Here is a 19,137-nt window from a genome sequence, read left to right as displayed (position 1 = left end):
ACGGTGAACCACAGCCACTGGGAGCTGCAGGCGGCCATGCCTGTGGATGGTCAACATAAACACTGTCTCATGGGCTGCCAGCAGACTACCCTGACGGGCCGCATGCGGCCCGCAGGCCACAGGTTGCCCATCACTGCTCTATATAAATACATCTTGAATACTGTGTGCAGGAATGATCGCCCCATTTCAAAAAAAGATATTTTAGAATTGGAAAAGGTACAGAGAAGGGCAGCTAAAATGATTGGGGTATGGAACATCTTCTATCTGAGGAGAGATTAAAAAGATTGGGATTTTTCAACTTCAAAGAGACAACTAAGTAGGGATATGATAGAGGTCTATAAAATCTTTACTGGTATGGAGAAAGTGAATAAGGAAATGTTATTTACTCCTTCACCTAACACAAGAACTTGGGGTTACCCAATGAAATTAATAGGCAGCAGGTTTAAAACAAAAACGATGCACAGTCAGCCTGTGGAACTCTTTGCCAGGGGATGTTGTGAAGGCCATAACTATAACAGGGTTCAAAAAAAGAACTAGATAAGTTCCTGGAGGATAGATCCATCAATGGCTATTAGTCAGGATGAGCAGGGATGCAACACCATCCTCTGAGTGTCCCTAGCCTCTGTTTGCCAGAAACTGGAAATGGGCGACAGGGATTGCCTGTTCTGTTCGTTCCCTCTGAAGCACCTGACATTGGCCACTGTTGGAAGACAGGATACTGGCCTAGATGGACCATTGGTCTGACCCAGTATGGCCGTTCTTATGTTCTTATGAGATGCAGGAAGAAAGACAAGATACATGGGATGTGGTTTAATTAGGCCACGACTTTATTAACTTAACTCACTATGAACTATCTGGCAATAACTGGCATAGTACAGGTCATGATTCTTTCCTTAATCATCTCCACCTGATGGAGGGCTGCCATTAAATCCCCATTCTTCTACAGCTGGGACCCCATAGTCCTCCCCTCATATGAGGGTCAAGGAACTGGGAAAAGGAGGTTCTCTCTTCACTGTACCAGACATCAGGTGCCCCAATCCCATTTCCCAGCTACTTTAGAAGATGCCTTCTCCAAAATCCACTTCCTACTCAACTTTATTAGGGAACCAGATCCCATAGGGAAGGAATCCCTGCACTGGACACCTGCCACTGCCACAAAGAGGCACCAGCAGTTAGCTTGGCTGCCTTGGGTGTGAATGGGATTCAGGATGGAGGGACAGGCTTTATTTATCCTCCCCAAGGTGGGCATCAGCCGATGGCTTACCTGAGACCTTCTGACCATCCCCATGAGCTTAGATAATGCATGCCTCCACTTCCTCAGGATCTGGGAGAAGGAGTGTCTGGGGGACCCTTAAAGGAGCTACTACTCTTTTCCCCCCACCAACGAAGCCCCCTTGCACTGCATTTGAGGTTGCAATCTGAAGGACATCTGAACACATTTGGGACTTCTGTGGCCACTCACCAGTAGGTCATTGCCAAGATGCTCCTCTCCATTCACAGAGTTTCTTGCCCATCTGATGCGGGCTACAAAAAGAGTACTACTATTTCTGCTAGGTCACAAGTAATAATCAGCACTTCTGAATCTTTAGTAGACTTCAAATTTCATGTCAGCAACCATAGCAGCTCTCTGCAAGCACCATTTTTACCACTGCAAAGGACAGAGCAGGGCCAGATTTAGTGGCAGGCAACCCAGGTGATCACCTGAGGAGAAATTTTTGTTGTTATCAACAAAAGGGAAAATAAAATGTTTAAAGTAAAATGTTTCGGGTATTCCATATGTGGATTCATTTTTCACAAACCTCCTAAAATGTTCTGAAGCTCTGTAGAATCTCATGGAACCTTCCAGACTACATTTTCCTTGAACCTCCTAGAATGTCAGCCATGCCGTCGCGGATATATGAAGGGCAGGGAGTTGCCAGTTAGTCGGTGAGATATAAGAAAGAACCGAAGTGAAGTGAGAGCCCAACTGTGATACTGTGAACCTTGCTTTATTGGGTAATTGTGAAAATGTACTTGTGTTTTAAAACTTGAAGAGTGTAAGTAGTGACTTATAAAGGACATATTTAATGAGACACCAGAGATATCTATCAAATTCCTATCTATGCAACATTATAAATGAAATGCTGTTACTTCTTTTGGCATGTTTATCACATAATGTTTGATTACACTCTGACTGTGGAACATACACTTTTGCTCTCCCTAATACTATCTGTTTTCCCCTGTAGAAAATAAATGATGCCCCCGGAGAAGACTTCAGGAGCTCAGTGTAGGAAGTGAAAAGTTCAATTGCAATCTAGTTTGCAGCAAGGGGCAAATTTGATGGGAAAATATCTGAAACAAAACATTGCTACTGCCTAAGCCCGGTCTATTACCCCTGTGCAGAAGAAATTGAGGAGCGAAGCGTAAATGATAGAAGTCCTATTAAGGAATTAGCAGATTTCCCTGAAGATAAGGAATGGAAATGTGAGGAAAGTGACAGAGTGATGATAAAGAAGAATGTGGCTCACATGAAAAGGAGAGAAACGATAAAGAAGAATCAGCAGAGAGAAAAATTGCACACCACAAATTGATATATCAGATCCTGCTTTATGGATGGCGATCCTAAACTCTTCCAATAATGATCGTACAATTTTGAACAGATTGAGCAAAAAAATCAAGGTTATGATGTTTCCAATAAATGAGCAGAAGCAACACTTATCAAAGTCACACTACGAAAGAGTGCTCAAGAATGGGAGAAACTGAATCGTCATTGGTTAGTTTACTCAAAATCAACTGGCAAAGTGTTCTGTTTTTGTTGGAAAGTATTTGATAAGAATGCCAAATCATTGCTTGTGCTTTCCAGGTACAATTACTGGCATAACTTAGCTGATGCTCTGAAGCAACCTAAAAAGTCACCTAGTCATTTTATGGCTTATTCCAAATGGATGGAGGTTGAGTCCAGGCTCAAGCTGAACAAATGCAAAAAAACTAGTGCATTATTAATGTAGACACTCGGCCCTGGAGGAACATGTTTGTGCATCTCATCTCAATTACCCTCTTTCTGGCAAAAAATATTTTGGTTTTCTGGGGATCATCAGGTAAGTTGTTAACTGAACATAAGGGTAATTTTCTCGGTTTGGTAGAGCTCCTTGGAAAATACGACAATGTCATGCATGAGCATCTGTCCATTGAAGAAAGGTCTGGGCAAATGATGCACCATGAAAAGACCTGGAGGTTTCTGTATGACCTTAGTAAGCTGCCGGTGGACAGGAAAACACTCTTGAACAATCATACAGACCTTCACCGTAGAATGACACACGGGGAATGTTCATACATCAATGAAGACAATCTCTGTGTCGAATTGGACAATGTCAGTCACATTTTGCTACATAGGAGCATGCTCCACTCCAAGTTCTCCAATTCATTCATGATGCACAGCTGAAGGACACTTTTCCTAATGCGTGGGTAGCTTTGAGGAGTCTGCTCATGCTGTCACAAGTGGTGAGTGCAGCTTTTCGAAGCTCAGGCTCATTAAAACATATTTGATTGACAACAGCCATGAGACACTGACATCGCTTGCTATTTTATCACTTGAAAATGCCATTGGCCAGTCTTTGGATCTCTCCAACGCTGTGCTTCAGTTCATGATGGCAAAGATAAGAAAAAACCTTTTGAGTTTAAGGACTAGGATTAACATTTTAACACTGTCACCTACTTGTAACACTATTTAATACTGGCCCACCCAATATTGGTGCACAGTTCAATTTCTTGATGTTCGTACATTTCAGTTATTCTTAAAATTAAAAAGTTTCTATAAGCTTAAAGGAAACTAATTTTTGTATCTGCTTATATATGGCATGAATAAATACAGATTTACAGATCCTAGCAGGCAAATTTATCATCTTATATGACAGGGATAAATCATGCATACAAATTGTGCATCAATGTTGTGAAATGGGCTACAAATGCAATAAAAAAATAAGGCATTAAAAATTTAACAAATGGAGGGGGGCCCCCCCGAAGACTCTCCTCGCCTGTGGAGCCATTTGGTCTAGCGCCAGCCCTGACTGAGGGTGACATATGGCACAGAATGGCATCACTGAAGACAAAATGAACAGAAAGTCAGGTTCCCTTTCAGATGAAAGATTTTCTTTGAAGAGGACCAAGTGAGTTGCTGACCTATGTTGTTGGGTAGGGGAAAAAAGATCAAGGAATGATTAAGGTTGGCTGAGGGTAAAGGAGACGGTGCAATCCCAATTTCATGGTTCCTTTCAGCTGGTCATTCATGCACACATCATTAAAAGGGATAAAAGACCCCTTAAAAGATACCTAGAAAAAATGTCAGGGACCCAAAGTTGGTCATCTATGCTGCATCAATCCCATGGTTCTTTTAACATAACATAGACTCAACTTACAATGTCATTTAAATCAATTTAAACAACTCTAGGGGATCACTGCATTTTGAGTTATATGCATTTTTAATTGATCAAATCGTATTGGTAATACAACAGTTACAAAAGCTCAAATATTTCTTCCGCTTTTTGCAAGAGCTCTCTCTACAAATAGCAAGCTTCAGACATTTTATTAAAAGAACTTTTCCTTGATTGATGCACACTAGACTAAAACAAGGTAATTTAGTCCTAGCTTTCCCCAGTCAGAAATCCTTTCAGCAGCTTGTGCAGAATACTTAAATAAGCAGGGATCCCATCAGGTAACCAAAAGCCCAGTGAATTACAGATAGAATTAATAATGTGGGTAACTCTTTATTACATAACACAGGGAGAAGAAAAAACACATGAAGAGTATTTTAAATATGGTTGCAACCAAAAATAAAAACCCAGGAAAGCGACAAAACAGGAAAAATGTACCTAATTTCCTTCAATGCCTAACCACAATGATGCACATTAAGTAGAAAGGGATGTAACTTATTACTGGTTGAGAAGATGGGTATATTTTTACTTTAGAGAAAGTTTGACCCATTCCGTTTTCTATGCATAAGTTTACCTTCTGATATTTTCTGCAACATTTTAATTATTTTTAACAGCAGTCAACTTGTCTTAGCATAATGCTGCACAGCATATCTTCTCTGCATTAGTTTGGGTGATGTCATTGGCCAGGTCTCTGCACAATTAACCCCTACTGACCAGCTTCAGATTACAAAGTCCGCTCGTTAGGGCACTTCCCTAAGACTTAGGAGACCTGGGTTTGAGTTCCTTCTTTGCCAAAAAACTTCTTGTATGACCTTGAACAAGTCACTTAGACTCTCAATTCCCCATCTGTAAAATGAGGATAAATAGTATTTCCCTACCTTACAACACTGAAGAATGTGAGGTGCTCAGATTCTGTGACCATACAAATATCTTAGATAGATAATTTAACCTGTACATTTAAAATGAACTAAAACAATATGAAAAGCACTGCAGCAGGAAATCACAAATCAAAACAGTGAAAGACAATTCAGTTTTGTCTGTCTATATATACACACACACACACACACACATATATGGTGAGAAATGTCTTGGCAACGTTTTCACTTCCCACATTATATGAAAGGTTACTTTTCTTTTTAAGGTCTAAGTGGAAGTGCTGAGACTGCCTTAACAAGGGCCAGATCCTAACATCACTGAAGCCAATGGGATTTTGACATTGACTTAAACTGGATTAAGACCTGGCCCTAGCTGACTATTACTGATAGTATGAAAACAAATACTGATAACAAATCAGCTAGGTCGGCAAACAGCTAGGCTTTGAACACAATTCTCCATTCAAAATATCATCTGCTCAATATAATTAGCCATTGCAAAATGAGTTTTAGGGGCTTTAGGATTGACTAGATACTATCCTGTGCAGTAATGCACCTCCTGAAGGATGCAGAGTGCCTTCAACTCCCACTGTATTTGGTAGGAGTTGACTGGCGCTCAGCACACTGGGGTAGACGCACAGTACCTTGAGTCAGTCACAGCACCTCACAGGATTGGACCCTTTACCTACAATAGAAGAACTGTACATACTTGATTGTGTGGTATCAACTATATTCATAAATATTATTGGTGGCTTTGAATTGCATACCACTTTTTCCAGCATTTTTCCAGCATTTCCAGAAGCTATAGGATCTAAATTTCCATTATACAAAAGTTTACTTAATATTTAGATATTATTAACAACATTGATCTAATCTTGTCTCCGTGTTCCATTCCAGACGTCTGACAAACCAGATCTCCTTGCTTATGAAATATAACCAGGAGCCCACCTTGCCAAGCCACTAATGTTTTCAATGGCACTCTACATTAGCTCTTACACTAAATCTTGTTTAAACACTGAGCAAGATGCTTCTGATACACTGTATTTTTTACATAGTACTCTTGACAGTCTCTGTAAAAAGGAGGCAGGTAGAGGAAAGCTAAAACTAACTTTTCAGTGTCATCAGAATTAAAATGCACTCAGTGAAACTCAGAGAGCACTGAGAGAGAGACCTTTACTGCCAATTTGCATTTGTAAGCAGAAGCTTGTAAATCAGAGGCTAGGGGTAGCACACAGAACAAGCTTTTTGAGTAATCCACAAACTATTTCTGTAACTATTTCTGCAGGCTCCTTTTTCAAATAAGAAAACTGTCTCTAAGTTGATTTAATTTTTTATTTCAGGGTTCCCATCCCTGCCTCTTCAGACACAATTTAGAACAAGCTGATAATTAACAATCCCATGAATAAGTAGAAAGCTTTCTTCCGTCTGGTCAATACCACAGAACAGAGAGGTGAAACTTTCACCAAAGTACTTTTAAATAAACAAAATGTATTCTGGCCTACAAGAGATACTGTATTGGTTCAGAACAGCATAAGTCAGTAGCTCTTTTTCTGACCTAAACTATAAAATGTCACCTTCTAGTGAATAATCCACCTGAATACAGTTTTTGATGAGGTGATACAGAACTATTTTTTGCAGAGGATGTGGGAGGGCTGGGTGGGGGAAATGTGCCTCATTCGTAGCTTTCAACAGAAACAAAGGGTAGGCAAATTTCAGTGACAACCAGTGAACAGGGGCACACAAAGGCTTTGTGGAGAGTGTGCATGTCCAGGGAACTTGTAATAGCTTAACAAATGATGGGCTGTGCCCTGCCCCACACACCAGCTCAAGCTGTTACACTGCCACTAAGCCCTGGAGTCATACGTGCTCAATTATCTCTCTTCAACAGGGACAGCGGCTGACAAGTGAAAAGACCTGCAATAACGCCGCCTGCAACCATAAAGCCATGATATGGAGATAAAGGACAGAAAGCTTTAAAAAAAAACAAAAAAACAAAAAACACTAAATGCTTCCACCTGAAACTGGAGATAAAAACAGAGGAGACAGATTCTTATCCTGATAAAGGAAGCGCAAGGGTTAAAGTCTCTTTCAAGTCTTACTAACTGTAAGTAAGCTTGTTATGAAGCACATTGTGAACTATGCTAATCACTTCAGCAGTTATCGCTCTCATTTGTTTCAGTTCAGCCTGTGAGTGTCTGAGTGGATTCTTGGGGCCGACTGTTAGAATCCCTTCCATTAGGCAAGGAAGATTTCCCTTTCTCTGATGGACTACATCCCTCCCGCTACACTGCTGAATGGCAGGTTGCCCACCACTGGTCTAGAGACACAAAGATTGCAGAGGACTACACACCTAGTATCTGTGGTTTAAAACATAGTACCTTTTGCAACTTTTTGAAGAGTCAGTGACACATGGAGGAGTGAAGTTCTGGAACAGCCTTCCAAGGGGAGCAGTGGGGGCAAAAAACCTAACTGTCTTCAAGACTGAGATTGATAAGGTATGGCATGAGGGGATGGTATGATGGGACTGCCTACAATGGCACATAGCCCATCGGCGACTGCCAGTAGCAAAAATCCCCAACTGCTGGAGACGGGACACCAGTTGCGGAGGGCTGAGAGTTACTACAGAGAATTCTTTCCCAGGTACCTGTCTGGTGGGTCTTGCCCACATGTTCAGGGTCTAGCTGATTACCATATTTGGTGTCGGGAAGGAATTTTCCCCCACGTCAGATTGCCTGAGACATAGGTGCTGACTCTGTGGGTGCTCTGGTGTTGGAGCACCCCCAGAAAGCAAATAGTGGGTGCACAGCATCCACCAGCCACAGCTGTTGGGTGACGCATATTTAAAACGGTAGAACCAAAATTTATACTTAACCAAACTAAATAACTGCATGATCTTATTGACATTACCCTTCATATTTCCTCATCTCATTTTCTTCCCATGCTTTATTTCCTCCTGTCATCATGTCTAGTGTAGACATAGATTGTAAGCTCTCTGAGACAACGACTGAGACTTTCTGTGTGAATTAAGCACCTAGCACACTTTGGGGCATTTTATATGACAGACACCACAGGAAAAATTTAAGTCAGAATATATTTGAGGCACATACTTGACATTTCTTAAATAGCAAAAATGGCAACATTGCTGAAACATTTTTAACACGGTTCTCTAAAGCAATAAAAAAAGACATCTTTAAAATGGACCCATTTAAAAAGTAATAATCTTTTTTTCCTGCATACCAGCTCTGGAACGGATTATATTTACACCCAAGTTATAAAGAGATTCCTTTTCACACAGAAAGCCTCCTTTTAAATTATAATCTAGATAAACCAGAAAAGAAGTCCTATTCTGATCTCACACCTGAGCAAATCAAAAGTAAGAGATACGAGAACGAGGTGCAATATGTCAAAAACTTTGGTTAGCTATTAAAGTAATTAATATGGGAGGTCATATTGTGTGCTAGGTGGATGACATACCAACAGGACTGCTACACTGAAGACACACATTGTGAATAATTGCAGTATATTCTAAAACTAACACTATTTCATTGCATCCAGTGTGTTTGATTACCCCAGGCGTAGATGGGGCTTGATTCATTGACAATTTATATGCACTAAATTAACTTCAGGGGGAAATTTCAATCCTCTTTCACTTAACTGCAACTTATTTGGCTTGTAGAATTCTGACTGAAGAACTAGACACACAGAAGTTTCACAATTTTTTTTCTCCCGTGTACTAACTAGAGTGTCAGGACCCTGGTATTGAACTGAGGCCCAGAAGTCCTAGGCAGCATCCACAGCAGTCCACTCAACCACTGATCCTGACCAACAGCCTTAGTGCTAAACGCCTGCAGCAGCCACACCCCTGATTGGATGGACAGGCAGCACTCTCATTGGGTATCTGGACTATATAAAAACCTCAACTAGAAGAGGAACCGGTGCCTTCTGGTTGCTGCCTAGACTGCCTTGCCCTGCCACATCACCTGACCCTATGTTGTTGTCCTGCTGCCTTGTCTGGCCTCACTTCCCTAACCCACGGACCCAGCCCCTTGGATTGGATCTTCCAGCTGCTGACCCCTGCGAGAACTCTGGCCACTGCCTTGACTGACTCTGATACCAATCGACCTCCTCGCTACCAGACCGCCTATGCACACTTGACTGCTGCTCTGGACTGTCCCCTAGCCCACCTTGGCCCACTGAGCATTATATAGAATAAAAGGAACATCAGTGTTACACGTTCACCAGAAAAATTCCAGCTGCATCATTCACTCCCAGACAGCTGCTACTTGATTAACTATTTCTGCTTACCTTTTGTATTACAGCTTTAGATGCAGTATACTTACAAGTGAAAAATAACTAGGTGTTGAGGACCATGAGATATATAGTACATGGAGATATATAACATGTTGATAAGTATTACGTTGATTTTAAAAAGTAGTACAGCTCCTGCAAGTGAAATATTGCCTCTCTAAGCCATTAGAACTCAGAGAGTTAAGAAAATAGTGAATAAAGGAGAATGAGTGAATATAGCTTAAAAGTCTTGCACAAGCGGCCATTAAAAAAATCTTGATACCCGCAGGATAAAAAGTAAAGTCCTATCATGGCCTGAAAACTGGCCAAAAGATAGAAAATGAAAGAATGAGGGGCCAATTTTCAGCACGGACAGAGGTTAATAGTTGGGTGGCCCAGGGAGCTGTGCTAGGATTTATGTTCTTCAATGCATTTATTAATGATCTGGAGGAGATGGAAAAATGCTGATGTCACAGAATTATTTAGCATTAGTCAAGACTAGGGAGAATTGCATGGGTCTCTTAAAGCACCTAAGAAAACCTGCGTTTGAAGACAAATACATTTTACCTAGGCAAATCAAATACATGTACATTGGAAGAACAATTTAAACTGCTTGTACACAGTGATGTGCTATCAGTTAGTTGTAACCTTTCAGTCAAAAGGTCAGGCCATCTTGCATCAAAGGACCTGATTCTGCTCTCACTTCAACTGGTCTGTAAAACCATTGAAGTAAATGCAGTCATTAGTGTAAAAACTGAGTATGTGAAAGGAGAGCACATTCCAACGTATCCACTCAATACAGTTAGGACTAAAGCAACAGGTAAGATGTTAGCCTATATTAAAGGATCAGAAAATGCAAAAAGTATTATAGTCCCATTTACTAAATCAATGGTACGCTTTCATCTTCATGCATTCAGCTTTGGTCACTTCATCTAAAAGGGATTATAGCACAAAGAGAAGAGGATTAGAAAAAGGCAGTGAAAATGATTGGAGAAATGGAAGTGGGAAAATGGTAGAAATCTCCCCATAGGGAGAGTTTAGAAATATTACCATTTAATACTTGAAATTTGGAAAAGGTACAAGGAAGATGGTATGAGGACTATGTAAAATGGCCATTGAAAAGTCAGATTTTGCCAAGTGTTGTGTCAGTGCACAGTTGGGGCTCTAGTCCATGACTGAGACTACAATATATGTAAATAAATAAATTAAACATCATTGGGTGGTAAGTGTTGTCAATTAAAGGACTTAAAACGACATGTATCTACAGTACTTGCCTTCTATCTGTTCACTAAACAGCATTACATAGAGAAGGACAATTGGTGCTCCACTAGACCCTGGGCCTTACTCTCCCTTGCGCCCCACCTTGCGTAGGGATTTACAGCGGGACACACTGACTACAGATGCGGTGTAAACTACTGACAAAGTAGAATGGTAGCATTTTGTACCCACTTTGCACTGGTGTAACTAACTCCACAAAATGCAGAGCAACACAGTACCCAGCCCTGTCTCTAACTAAAACAGGATGTAAAAGGCTTGATTATTTAGTTAATGATTCCAGCCACACTTTACTGGGAAAATATATAGTATAAAACAAAACTTTCTAAAGGTAGTAAGAATAATAAAGAGCCATCTTCTAACTAATCAAATAAAAATTAAGGGGGTGAGGGGAGGAGACGACACTCCAACAGAAATAGAAAGGGGTTTTGAGGTGGAAAGAGAAGTAAAAACATAATTAATGAGTGGGGTTCATCCCTGCAAGATATTGAGACAAATGGTTTACAATGATTAAAAAGGATCTGTGATATGAATAAGAATGACAGCTGAAATCAAATTAGATTGGATACAATTACAAGGCTATCATTCCTCGACTTCAGCCCATCAGCCAACCACCAGATGGATAAACCTTATGATATGTTATTGTACAATTAGGTGTATTACAAAGGTTCCAATACCTTCCTCAGAAGTTCTCGGCATGTCGCTTTTGGACACAAAACTGGAGTGGATTGAGTGTGGCCTTTTCAAATGGAGGAATTCCTGAGTACTGAGGACTTACATTGCACAATAACAAAATTGACTATCAAAGAATCAGTTTATCCAGCTGACATCAGTTACTGATTTTGTGACCAACGCTGAACAGAAATTCCACCCAACAGGATACCAGAAGACAAAAACGTGAAAAGAAATGTGTACAGGACTCCTTGCTCTACAGGGCTCTCCATCAGAGAAAGAGGAACTTATCACTATATTATAAGGCATTTGTAGAGTTAGGAAGTAAAGTACATTCAGGAAGATATCAGTAAACCTTAGAGTGTTGAAGGTGGGGAGGAAGCTTCAAGCAGATTTGAAACTCTTAGGTTAATAAGAGGAAGGCAACATTATTATTGGAAACATGTGAAGGGACCTTAAGGTCATGACATTTTCCTGTACTATAGACATTCCTTTTTGCTTTGTTACAAGGTATCTTATAACTGTAGCCACAGCTAGGGTATGAGCAAAATATCTTAGCCAAAAATCTTTAAAAAAAAAAACAAAAACAAAAAACACTATCTGACAACTTTCCTGTTTCAGGGCAGTTTGGGGCTGTGATGTGATCACAGAATGATCAGCAGTAATAGTTCACAGCATAGAGGGAGATTTATAGCAAAATACAATATACACACACGTTCCTTGTTTAAATTTACAGATGCACACATACCGTTAGCAATCATCTCTGAGAACTCATGAAGGATGAGTGAGGTCCCAAAAGACTGGAGAAGGCAAATATAATAGCTATCTCTAAAAAAGAGGAACAAAGAGGACTCAGGAAATTATAGACCAGTTAGCCTAACTTTTACCTGGAAAGATACTGGAAGAACATTATTAAACAATCAATTTGTAAGTACCTATAGGATAACAGAGTTATAAGGAATAGCCAGAATGGATTTGTCAAGAACAAAACATGCCAAACCAACCTAATTACTTTCTTTGACAGGCTTACTGGCCTTGTGGATACGTGAGAAGCAGTAAACATGACATATTTTGATTTTACTAAGCCGTTTGACCTTATGACCCACATGACATTCTCAGAAGCTAACTAGGGAAATGTAGCCTAGATGAAATTCCTATAAGGCAGGTGCACAACTCTTTGAAAGACCATCTCAAAAAGTAGTTATTAATGGTTTGTTGTCAAATTGAGAGAGCGTATCTAATGGGGTCCTGCTGAGAGTTGAGTCCTGGGACCATTTGCTTATAAAATTTGCAGAGGACACCAAGCTGGGAGAGGTTACAAGCACTTTGGAGGACAGGATTAGAATACAAAATGACCTTGACAAATTAGGGAATTGGTCTGAAATCAACATGATGAAATTCAATAAAGATGAGTGCAAAGCACCATACCTTGGAAGGAAAAATCAAATTCACAACTACAAAATGGAGAGTAACTGACTAGACGGTAGTACTGTTGAAAAGGACCTTGGAGATATGGTGGATCACAAATTGAATGCGAGTCAGCAATGTGATGCAGTTGCAAAAAAGACTAATATCATTCTGGAGTGTATTAACTGGAGTGTCATAAGTAAGACATCGGAGGTAACTGTCCCACTCTACTTGGCACTGGTGAAACCTCAGCTGGAGTACTGTGTCCAATTCCTGGGCACCACACATTTGAAAGAGATGTGAACAAATTGGAGCGAGTCCAGAGGAGAACAACAAAAATGATAAAGGTTTATAAAAACCTGGCCTATTGGAAAGGTTTAAAAAACTGGGCATGTTTAGTGTTCAGAAAAGAGACAGAGGAGGACCTGATAACAGTCTTCAAATATGTTAAGGGCTGTTATAAAAAGCGATCAGTTGTTCTCCATCATCACTGAAGGTAGGGCAAACAGTAATTGGCTTAATATCTAACCTAAATCTCCCTTGCTGCAGATTAGAAAAAACTTTCTAATTACAAAGGTAGTTAAGGTCTGGAATAGACTTCCAAAGGAGACTGTGGAATCCCAGTCATGGAAGGTTTTAAATAATAGGTCGGAAAAACACCTTGCAGGGATGGCCTAAGTTTATTTGGTCCTGCCTTAGCACAGGGGCTCGACTTTATGACCTGTTAAAGTCCCTTCCAAACATACATTTCTATGATTCTATACTAAACCTTTTTCTACAACTCTTGGGCTTTGCAACTTCTAAAGACTTCTGCATTATGAATTTAAATAACGGATACCAAAAATACAATATTAAACCATACGTAAGATAGTGTATTGCCCTTCTTTGTGAGTCTGTAATTTGGAAATCACATGAAATAATCCTCTTCCACGCGAGCATTCTCTTCTTGCAAATGATGAACAGACTAACTAATGGCCAAAGCATTTTCTTTGTCTTCCAACTGGCATCCTATTTACTTTGAGAAATACATCCCTAAATAATCAAATGGTCCTATCAAGACTCTTAATATAACAAAACAGAAATCAATTCTGAATATAGTAGAACCTCAAAGATACAAACACCAGAGTTACAGACTGACTGGTCAACCGGACACCATGTGAAACTGGAAGTAACCAATCAGGCAGCAGCAAAGGAAAACAAAATAAAAAGGCAAATATTGTATTGTGCCTGTATTACATCTTATAGATAGGCACATCTGGGCTGCCTGTCCCTGTCCCCGTCCCCACCCTTGCCTCCATGCTTGGAGCAGCCATTTACAGCAAGATGCTGGGGCTGCTGCCTAAGGTAGCCGGAGCCAGCACAGCAGGAGAAGCACTGGTGTCTGCACTGCTTTCACCCCTCACCCCGCCAGGAGGAGGACATGCTATTTTCACACACACACACACACACACACACACACACACACACACACACACACACACACACACACCATGGGCAGGGGGACAAGCTTGCAAACTCATGCCAGCGCTGAGTAGGGAGCTCAGCTGCTGCTGATACCACAGCCCGAACTGTGCTTTGTTCAGAGTTACGAACATTTCAGAGTTACCTCCCTTCCCGAGGTGTCCATAACTCTAACTCTGAGGTTCTACTGTAGTTATGTCTGATTTGCAAGAATAATTGGCAAGCAAGGAAGTTTCTCCTCTCAGCTGATCAGATATTTTAGCATTGACTGATAGACTCCAAGTAATAAGGCCCATAGCTCCCAATTAAAAGGAACTGTGTGCAGTCCTCTTCACTCAAAACGTTCATTTGCAAAAGCACTTAGGTCTCACCAGGAAAAGCTGTAGAAAAAATTCCATAGCATCCAAGGTCCTGCATGATATATTTCCTTGACCAAGACAAATTCTCTCCACCTAATAAAGTGTTTCTGAAACTATGATGAAATAATAACTTGATACCACAGAGCTTTTTCTAGAGGTCTAGGGGGAGACCACCAAAAAGAAAGTGAAGAGGTAAGAGACTCCGATTAAAATACACCATAAGGGATCTCTTTCAGAGTCATGCACAAAAGGAAAAAGCCAAAGAACTACTGAAAATATGTATTTCAAATCGTGTGTGTGTGTGTGTGTGTGTGTGTGTGTGTGTGTGTGTGTGTGTGTGTGTGTGTGTGTGTGTGTGTGTGTGTGTGTAAAACAAAGTTGTAGGTATGATATTATAGGGTTACCATACATCCGGATTTCCCCGGACATGTCCGGATTTTTGGTCCCCAAATCCCCGTCCGGGGGGAATTGCCAAAAAGCCGGACATGTCCGGGGAAATAGGGAGGCTAGGATCTCCGAATCTGTGTGTGTGGGTCGCCCGCTGTGACATCATCTCGGTGTGACACTCGGCTCCTGCCCAGAGCATGCTGGGAGCTGTAGTCCGGCCGGGCCTCGCTCTCCAGGGAGAGCCGGGAGGGGGGAGCGGCCGAGAACTACAACTCCCAGCGGCCCCTGCGACGCGACCAACCTGCCCCTGTGAGGCAAACCCTGCGCCGCCAGAGCAGAGCAACTGGAGCCCGGGAGGGGAAGTTCCCGGCCAGTGGCGCAGGGTCCGGAGGCAAGGGGGCTGCCGAAGCCCATAGCGCTCGGGCAGCTCGGCTCTTAAACAGAGCCTAAGAGTCGGGAGGAGCAGAGCATTTGGAGCCCGGGAGGGGAAGTGCCCGGCCGGCGGCTGGGGTCCGGAGGCAAGGGGGCTGCTGAAGCCGGAGCACTCGGGCAGCTCGGCTCTTAAACAGAGCCGAAGAGTCAGGGGAGGATCAGAGCAGCTGGAGCCTGGGAGGGAAGTGCCCGGCCGGGGGCGCAGGGTCCGGAGGCCAGGGAGCTGCCCGAAGCCCAAGTGCTACCGGCTTCATGGTTTGCCGGGCAGCCTCCAGACCCTGCGCCCCCGGCTGGGCGCTTCCCCTCCCGGACTCCAGCTGCTCTGATCCTCCCCTGACTCTTCGGCTCTGTTTAAGAGCCAAGCTGCCCGAGCCAGCGCTACCGGCTTCAGGCAGCCCCCTTGCCTCCGGACCCCAGCCGCCGGCCGGGCACTTCCCCTCCCGGGCTCCAGCTGTGCTGGAGAAGCGCTGGCCGGGGGCGCAGGGTCTGGGGGCTGCCCGGCAAACTGTGAAGCCGGTAGCGCTTGGGCAGCCCTTTTCGCGTGGCTGGGAGGGAGGAGGGGGAGCTAGGGCGGGGACTTTGGGGGAATGGACGGAGTAGGGGCGGGGCCGGGGTTGGGAAAGGGGCGGGGCCAGGGCCCGTGGAGTGTCCTCTTTTTTTATTTTTTAAATATGGTAACCCTAGATATTATAAAAATGGCCAAGGGCAAATTGCTTTCCTACTATAAAGTATTTGACATGAGCCACCGCTACAGGCAAGACTGGTTAATTGATCTATCAGTCTGTTCTAGAATAATAATTCCACAGTAGGTGGCTAGAAATATAGTTGAGAAATCTATCAGCAAGATTCATACTTTTAATTGAGTCCATAGTGGATGATGGCAACGTGGGGAGAGGGGGAAATCAAAGCCTTTAAAAGCAACAATTATATAGTGATCATGGATAGGTCTTCTCCCTAGCTGCCACAAAACCTTAGTCTCTGAAGCACTGAAACCCAATGCCTGTTATTTTCCCTATATTACATTTATTAGAAACACAATAGTGGCTATGAAACAAAAGGTCCTTCACTGTCTGTGCTTCTGATAGAATAGCCCTTTATCTAATTCTCTCATTAGTGTGTTTTGAACTGACAGCTCTGATTAAAAGAATTAACACTGCACTTGACTGAAGACACAGAGGACACCCAATTTGTTCCTTACTAATGTGCTATCTAGATACATATATGGCCCTCATCAATGCAGTATTTGAGCTCTTGTGATAAATGAAGGGGTTTAGACTGCAACAAGTCCTAAAACTATGTACTAAACACCCAAAGTGAGGAGGGAGATTGCTGCAACCAAACTTTTTCATTGGTCTGTTCAGGACCACCAGTGTGGTCTTTAGATAGGGTCCTGCTTTCAAGAGAACACAGCTGTGAACAGCACCCTAATTAGCATCAGACAGGCCCAAGTTTGAACAGAAAGACAAGGGTCAACAGACTGAAAAGGAGGTCAAGCTACCAAAACCCTTTGGGACAATACGCAGGGTAACCATGCAAAGCGTTGAAGCATCCCATCCATGTAGACAGCAAATAATACTAAGATCCCGAAGCCCTCCGCTCCTCTCTCACTTCTACTCTCTCCCTCGCCTTTCAAAAGAGAAAAACAAAATCAAATGGCTCTCGTCAGTGTAGTGCGATCACTAATTAGCAGTTATTCTTTTTTGAGTACAACAAATAAATAAAGGCCAACCCTGTCTCACTGGCAGCCAGCAAAAAATAATTATATACATAAAATACAGGATCCAATTAGCAGCACAGAGTATTAAGACTGGCAGCTATATTCTCCCACAACATCCTGGCATCTCCCACTAGAAAGGAATAAAGAAGTTCCATTGTAGGGGAATTTAATCATCAGTAATACCATCAGCCATGCTACTCTGTTCATGTTTGTTTGTTGGTGGTGGTGAGTTTTTTGGTTGGTTTTTTAAAAAGATCCAATTCCTATAACTAACCACAAACAAGCTGCCATACTATTTACTGTATGTAAGCCAGGCAGGAAATAATAAATGGAAACAGGAGCAAACAAAGAGGCCTGGAGAGCAGAAAGGGAAACTGAGAAAAGGAAAAGGACACGGTTATGACATCGGCAAGGGGGGAGGGGAGAGGGAAGGAGACGCCAAGACAGAGAACTGAGGCAGCAGGAGACCAAAGGGAAAGAGAGAAGAAATATAGTGGGAGCAAGAAGAAAGACTGAGAGGGGAGGGAAGATGGCAGTCAAAAATCACTCATCATTTTTGATCTTCATCACTTAATCCTGGCCATTGTAAGTTAGATTCCAATAAAATACCTTGAGTCCAGTCATCCTCTTAAAATGAAGAGCAGTCTTAATAAAATTTGGTTAAGTTGCAGAACAAATCACACGACTCAAGGAACAATATGCAACTTTGCCTTGCCTGCAAGCTGAACATCCATAAGACTGACCAAAATAAATCATGAGCTTGAATTAAAAAATTAAAAATTTATTTTGGAGAAAAATCTCTCGTTTTTTGGCTCACTTTTCTTATTTTTGGTCCATTTTCTCATTTATGAGTTCTCAGGAGCTACTGCCTGTTCGCACACATGCGTGATTTTCAGGAAACAACCTTAGTTCATCATGATATCTTCGTGAGTCTCATGGAATGTTGGCAACAATATTTAGGTGGCCAATTTTCAACGTACCGTGTAGGGATTTAACAATGAAACTCCCACTGAGGTATTGAGAGCACAGAGCCAAAGTCTTAGGCATTTCTGAAACTTTTCCCCATCTATGAATTCAACCAACACAGCTTAAAACCTCAGGACAAAACAAATCAGAATCTGACTCTTAAGAAAAGCTCTATCTTAAATCCTTATTCAGGCAAAATGCCCACTGAAGGAAATGGGAGCTCTGAGCATGCAATGACTATGCAGAACCTAAATAAATACTCCAGGATTCATACTATTATAATACTAAAAATTCAAGGCAACAGATATTCAGGAATAATAGAGGTCAGAAACAGGGGCTCAACATTTTACAAAAACCAGGTCTTCCATATTTCAGCCTTGTTTACAGATAAAAGTTGGAAAGGAAATAATAACCCTGCCATACACAACAATGTAATGGTGTCTCTTTCTATGTGAAGACTAGTTTATTCAATATTATATTTCATAAACTTCTTACACACAAGTTGAACTACATTAAAAAACTGGTTACAGGTACATGTTTGCATGCAGACGGATTTCTGCCTACAGGTAGTCTCTCTTAGAGCATGTCTACACATGCCAAAAGTTAAGGCAAATCAATAAAACGTGTGAGGGCAATTTGGATAAGTTAAAGAGTATTAAACCATGTGTGGATACATTCATTCAGAAGTAAAGTGATCGTAGTTCACTGTAACTTAATCCTCCTTGGAGACCACTTTACTTCTGAATGAAAGCATCTACATGGGGGTTAATGAGCTTTATCTTATGAGCATTGACTTCAGACTTTTAGCTGACCTGCCTTAACTTTCCTGAGTGTCCTCATGTAGACATGCACTTAAAGATGTTCATCTAAGTAGATTTCACTTTTAGTACAGT

At 41.8% G+C, this 19,137-nt stretch overlaps 1 protein-coding gene across 3 annotated transcripts in view; it reads right to left on the bottom strand.

The window, feature by feature from the left end:
- Positions 1–19,137, bottom strand: part of TMTC2 (transmembrane O-mannosyltransferase targeting cadherins 2) — a 375,568-nt gene that overhangs the window by 271,554 nt on the left and 84,877 nt on the right. The gene's annotated exons all lie outside the window — the stretch shown is intronic.

The sequence above is a fragment of the Chrysemys picta genome, chromosome 1, assembly GCF_011386835.1.
Source record: "Chrysemys picta bellii isolate R12L10 chromosome 1, ASM1138683v2, whole genome shotgun sequence".
NCBI lineage: Eukaryota > Metazoa > Chordata > Testudines > Emydidae > Chrysemys > Chrysemys picta.
This window is presented reverse-complemented; position numbering and strand designations above follow the sequence as displayed.